The sequence below is a fragment of the Microtus ochrogaster genome, chromosome 2 (genome assembly GCF_000317375.1).
Source record: "Microtus ochrogaster isolate Prairie Vole_2 chromosome 2, MicOch1.0, whole genome shotgun sequence".
Classification (NCBI taxonomy): Eukaryota; Metazoa; Chordata; class Mammalia; order Rodentia; family Cricetidae; genus Microtus; species Microtus ochrogaster.
The window spans coordinates 11,346,628-11,353,724 of NC_022010.1; positions in this window are offsets into that span (position 1 = coordinate 11,346,628).

Below are 7,097 nucleotides of genomic sequence, written 5' to 3' on the forward strand. Positions count from 1 at the left end.
GATGGATGGATGGATGGATGGATGGACAGACAGAGAGAGAGACAGAGACAGAGAGAAAGAGAGAGAGAGATTTGGGGAGCCAGGGAATGTGAAAATAGGAGAAACTCTCAGAGAACTAAAGTGGGGAGTGAGTGGTGGATTCAATCATAATAAAACATATTCATATATGAACAGAGAATAAAATGAAGAAAAAATATTTTAAAGCAATAAACCTGGGGACAGCTGTGCTTCCCCAGGGAACTGCACAACTAATATGTGTAAATCTCTCTCTCTAGCTTCAGCTCAGGTGTTGCATAGTAGGGCCAGGATTACATTCCTGTGTGAAGACTTCCCAGTGCAGTGCCTTGGGGATCGCCTTCTCTCCTGCAATCACCCTCTCACCCATGCCCTGTAAAGGAGCCCAATAAAGTCATTGGTTCCCCGTGGTGACCTTTGGTGGAACTGTACTTTGGTTTGCCACGGGACCTTGTAAATTTCTTCTCCGGGAAAGAAGCATAAAGTCTGTGTGTAAATTGGGTCTCATTAGCTAGAAATAGTTGTGGCAGTGGGTCCATGAGCATTTGATCCACAAGCAGTAGATTCTACATGGAGTGGGTCCATAAGCAGTGGGTCCACGTGCAGTGTGTCCACGAGCAGTGGCTTTCTGGTCAGCTGATCATGCTGGATCTGAGCCCCCTTAAGAATCATCCATCATCCAGGCATGGTGGCTCACACCTTTAATCCCTGCATTCTAGGGGCAGAGGCAGGCAGATCTGTTTGTTCAAGGCCAGTTTTGTCTATATAGTAAGTTCCTGGTCAGCCAGCGCTATGTAGGTGGAGCCTGTCTCAAAAACAGAAAGAGGGAGAGAGGAGTGAGAGAGCCTACCTTCCACTGACTTGCCAGCTGATCTTCGTGCCTCCCCTTTGCTTCCTCACCGACAGAGGCACAGCCACCCTGCAGAGAAACATGTTTCCCAGCCCTGATAGAATTCCTACAAAAGGTCGATGCACTGAGCTGGCTTGGGGCACAGCATTGTCACATGTGCATCTGTGTGTGGCTCTTTTTTGGAAGGGGAGAGTGGGAGACTCTGAGCAGTACAGAAGCAACACTGAGCAGCAACCTTCTCTGTTCACATAATGCCAACAGTGATAGTCTCTGCCCTCATCTGCTCACCCCAGTGCCAACATCGGAGACACTTCCAGACATTGGCAAGTGTGCCCAACTACTCCTGAGCTGATACACACCATTGCCCTAAGTTTCCATTCAGCTGTAACCTTCCAGAACCACTCTAATGCAAACTCATGTCACCCATAGTTTGTATCAAGTTCACAAACACAACCAAGAAAATACAAGGAGTAGTGTCTTGTCTAGTAATATGAAGCAGGCTTAAACAGCAATCACACTTACCCACTAGGCTGTCTCCTCGAACCCCAGCATACTCCATGGTCTCTATTTAACAGTTCCTGTTTTAAAAGTTTGCATTCATCCTGTATGCTCTTTGCTCCTGATTTGTCCATTCTTTGTGATTTTCATAACAGCTAAGTCTTGTCCTCTGGAGAAGCTAGATTTCTTTGTGTATGTGCATGCGCATGGATTTTGAAGACAGCTACTGCTTTCATGCCACAGTGCACCTGATAGCTTTGTCTCTCGAAGCATCACAGCTATGACCGCTTGATGGATGGATCTCTGCATGCAGGGAAATGGATTCATTATTCTCTGGTTCTGGGATATTGGCAACTTTGATAGAAAGTTGTTTCCCAGGCAATTTCTTTTTCGTGCACATCAGTGGTAATTTCCAGGTTTGGTCTGGATAGTAAGATGTGCTGGCTGTGAAGCACTTGTGTAAATTTAGGTTTTCATGCTGCTGTATCCATGTTTCCCAACTGTACAAGGACAAAAATGTGAGTCTTCCCATGATTCACAACCGTTTTTCCAAACCTACGGAGCTACACTCCAAAGAGAACTGTATAAGTGACCCTAATTAACAATAAATGACTAGATTAATTTGTGGTTGTAAGACTATTCCCCACTGAGGTGTAAGAAGCAAAGCCCTTAGCAAGCACGCTTCTATTTATATAAACTTCCAGTATGCATTGTGTTGGGAATTCACGCATCTGGTTACCTACTGATTACTCCACATCTGGGACAGCATGAGAGCCGCATCAAGTAATCACAGACATAGATACTGACAAGCAGAGGGAACTGTAGAGGGTTTGCATGATCCTGAATCACCTTATTCCAGCTACAACATTAATTCTGGAATTCCTACATGGAGTGGTTAAAACTGTATCTCTCTTCTCATTTTCTTTCTCTTCTTTGAAGATTTCATGCATGCGTACAATGTGTCTTGGTCATCTCTCCCTCCCTCAAAATCCTTTTAGTCCCCACACACATACATACAACACCAAATCTGCCTTCAGACTTATTTATGTATTTATTTATTTATAAGCCACTGAGTCCATTTGGTGTCACCCATATACACATGGGCATGGGGTCATTGGCTGGAATGAGGACAACCTACCGACGTCCGTGCCCCTATAGAAAAGCAACTCTCTCCTCATCCCAACAACCATTGACTGACAACAGCTCCTCATCTCAGGATGGAGCATAAGAAGCCCCCCACCCCCGTCCTAGCTGGAATTTTTCACTGGCTTGATCTTGTACAGGTAGCTACATCTTTTCTGAGTCCCAATGAAGCAAAGCCATGTTGTGTCCAGAGGCTGGCACAAAACAGTGCTTCTCCCCCACCTTCTCTTCTCTGATCCTTTCCTCCCCCCCCTTGATATTCCCAGCACTCCCTGAGCCTTATAGGCAAGAGGTGGGTGTGGGTGTGCCCATCTTGAACTTATAATTACTTTAAGCAGTTTAAATGATGATCTTTGCTTCTAAGTTTGACATGGATGGATTGGACGGGGCAGAGTCTGATCTCACGTTGTACAGTCTGTGTATTTAGCATAGTCATGTGGTGCCATGCATTCTAAGAACACCAGTGCTGCAGTAATGCTGTCCTGAGAATGATTAACATCTGTGCTTGCAATTAAGAATAAGCACGCAGTTTTAAATGTCACTACCAATGGCACTAGAGATCCCAAAAGGGCAAAGAAGGTTAAGACCAATCAAAGTTACGCTTCTTTTATATACTGTCCCCAAAGTCTGAAGGACAGGGGCTGGAGAGATGGCTCCATAGTTAAGAGGATTGGCTGCTCTTCCAGAAGAAGCAGGATTAGTTCCCAGCACCCACATGGCTGCTCACAACTGTCTGTAACTATTGTTACAAAGGCTCTAATGACCTCTTCTGACTTCTCCAGGCACCAGACACAAACATGGTGCACAGACATACATGCAGGCAAAACCATTCACAGATAAAGTTCAAGAAGTAAATTTTTCAAGTAACCAAAGTGCAAAATAATAATAATAATAATAATAATAATAATAATAATAATAATAGATATCGTTTATGCTAAATTCTCTAGAATAATCTCAAGACCTTGCTATCTTCCCGACTCTTTATGTTTAAATAACAGTCTTGGAGGCCAGGAGAAGCAGGTGTTGGGCCCCATGAAGCAATTGTTGTGCCTGTTTTATTTGCCTGGCAAAGACTCCTTAAAAGAGACAGTGCTTCTCTGAGAAAGCAGGAACCCTCTACGATGTTTTAATCCTTTTCTGATGAAAGATTTAAAACAAGGGGGAATTTTGGGTTGACAATAATTAAAATGAACAGCATAGAACAATGTGGCATCTATCCGTCAGAGCTATTAAGTGTGTGAAATTGAGATTTCACAGTATCAAAAAGTATGTTACAGACACAAGCAGTAACACTGAATCCTTCCATGCTAGTTACGTCCTCTAACTATGATAAAATACTGACCAAAACCAACCTGGGAGGAAATGAATTATTTGGCTTATGGCTCACAGTCTACCATTGAGAGAAGTCAGGGCAGGAACTCAAAGCAGGACCTGGAAGAAAGGACCAATGCAGAGGCATGGAGGATGCTGCTTACTAGCTTGCTCCCCATGCCTTGCTCAGCCTGCTTTCTTATACACCCCAGGACCACTGCCTATGTTGGAACAGTTCACTGTGATCTGTGTCTTTCCACATTAGTCATTAACCAATAAAGTGTCCTCATGGGCCAATTTGATGAAGGCATTTTCCTCAGTTAAGGTTGACCAGATGACCCAAACTTTTGTCAAGTTGATAAAAATGTAACCAGCACAGATGTGGTCTTGCAGGCTAGATCTGGTGATAACCCAGCTAGACAAACAGCACGGGGATCTAGTAGAGACAAGGAGTTGTCTTGAAGGAGTGTGGACCAAACCACCCTATATGTCTCTCTCAGACAGGATGGATATGACTCAGTAAGCAAACATGACTCCCCCCCCCTTTTTTTTTCTATAATAACACAAACAGCTTCAAAATGGGGAGATGGACAGGACGGACATCATGGCAACTCTGTCTTCCTAGATGCTGTCCATCGTGGGATTGCAAGATGTTAATCAACATAAAAGCTTCCCTGTTTAACTCACTCTACAGTTGTGCCACAGGAAGAGACTGTTCTGTTCCCATCTTAGCTTTCTGCCTGCCTCGGAAATCAAATCCCTTCCTTAGGCTGCTATCCTTCTCATTATGCCCCATGCTGGGGATTCATTGCTTCGAGTCAGTTGATTTCCTGAGCAGATAACGATTTTCAAAACTAAAGAGAACACTTACATTTGATGGTGTTTGCTGACTCTTTTCTTCCTAATGTGTTTACAATGCACCTCTCTTTTATGGACTCCCCGATACACTGGTGGAAACACTGTCATAAAAGTGAATTGTGGCTGTTTTATGGGGAAGTCGGAAAGGACAAATTTAAACATGTGTTTTCTGGCTGGGGCTCTGCTCTCTGCTTTGCATATCCCTCTGCTGAGTCAAGAGACAGGGGTGGGGGCTGAAGGACAGTGGAGGGTGCTGGCAACCCGCTCAGTTCTCTTCCTGGAGGGAAATTGTAAGTGTGATATCCTAAAGAGAAAGCCCCGGGTGTTGAACCACCACAGTTCTCTCTTTCTCTTTCTCTCCCCGCTGTTTGAGAGGTGAATTGGGGAAAACACAGGAATAGGATCACAAAGTTTTCTAGGTTTCAGAGGCTGCGGAAAGCAAGGTACTTATTTTGTGAATAAGGTCTGCCTTGCCCCCTCCTCCAACTTCTTTGGTTGATATAGATTTTTCTCAGGGGGACGATGTTCCATTGCTACTGAGCCTTCTGGGAGTTATTTCATCCCAAGCTGTCAAGGTCCCATCTCAAGCATGAAAAAGCAGCCCACCTACACCCCTACTCCCCAGCACACCCCAAAAGCCCCTATTAACATGGCATGCAGGGCCTGAAGCCCTGTGAGAAAGATCCTCAGAGGAGAAGGCCCACATCTTTGTTTTTCTGCCTGCTCCTTCTTCCCCAACACCGCCTATGAAGACCCATGCACACATTTGTGTATGTGTGTGTGTGATGTGTGTGTCTGTGCACATGCATGTACATGCGCATGTGTGTGGATATAAGTTTGTGTACCTGAATGTGTGTGCATGTTCCTGACTGAAGAAATCACTCTAAATTCTGCTTTTCTCTGATGTTTTTCCCTTTATTTCAGTTTTACTTTTCATATATCTTTAATGCATCTTTCTTTATATCTATGCACTTTTCCATACATATATCTGTGTAAGTGTGTATACATATATATAGTGCACTGCTAAAGCACTTCCAGTGGCAGTGAATGCCAGGGCTCTGCATGGATGTCTTCTCCGAAGCAGTGTCCAGCCCCCGTTGGATCCACACCCTCCCCTAACACATATCTGTCCATCTTTGTACAGCTAATTCCTTTGGGCAAGCTCTCTGGAACATATTCCAAATGGGGGGAAAGGCCAATTTCATGGCAACTCATCCCCAAAATTAAAGGTGCATTGAAAAATCATCCATGATCTGACACTCACAAAGACATTATTACTAACATATTTATTTCTATTATGTGATATGTAGATGTGATATATTTGGGCTTTGAAAGGATTCCTATGTCAGTTATCCACTGACTTATGCCTCAAAGGTTTGCTCTTACAGGAAGCTAAAAATATTTATTTTGGAGCGGCTGATATGATGAATGCAGCAAGCATGAATAAGACATGGAAGACAAACATGAATAAAACTGTGTGACCTGGAGCCACACTGTCCACATAGGAAAGGCAGGCACAGAAAGACTGCACGGTAAGCAAGCGAGAACAATCTTCTTTCTCTGCCTAACTGGGTGAAAGAGCATGGCAGCCGTAATAACACCATTCTGTGGTGAGCAGGGCAACAGTTCCCATCCAACCAGAGCTGCTGCACAGATCAGCGGGAAGTCGGTGATTCCCAGGGGCTCCAAACCATCATTTCCAGGACCCACCTCTGGCTCACCAGGAATAACTCTAATTTTAGAATAAAGGAAAATGATCTTTTTGATAGATGTGATTCAAAAATCTCAGAAGAATTGCTAGAACGTAAGATTCGGAGTCAGGGGTCTGTTTGGATTCTTACTTCCATCGCTAACTGCCTGGAACCTGAGCCAGACACGTGCCTCTCTGAGTCTATCCAATTTCTGTGTCTCACAAAAGTGAAGTTAACAACGACTTGCAGACATCCACTTCATTCGGACCGGAGGCCTGTCCACGTGTAAAGCCATTCTGTGAACTGCACATAACCATGGGCAACGCCATCCCTTTTACTGCGCCTGGGACCTTAGTCACACATGAGCTGTCCCAGTTGCTGTCTACCTGAGGCCCACAGGTCTGCATCTGCATTTCAGGGAAGAGAGGAAAAGAGGAAATCAGGAGAAAATCCAAAGGAAAAGACTATCTCTGCTTACGGAAGGTTCTGTTACATTTGAGTAAACTGGCTCCTTTAATGCCATGGCCTTGGGAATGACAATCATCCTTTATTAATCCTACATCATCTCCATCATCCCTTTAGTTCCTAGTCACCCCTTCAGTCATCCCAGTCATCCCTTTCAGTCCTAGTCATCCTCTTAGTCCCCAGTCATCCCCTCAGGCCCCAGTCATCCCCTCAGACCCCAGTCATCCCCTCAGACCCCAGTCATCCCTTCAGACCCCAGTCATCCC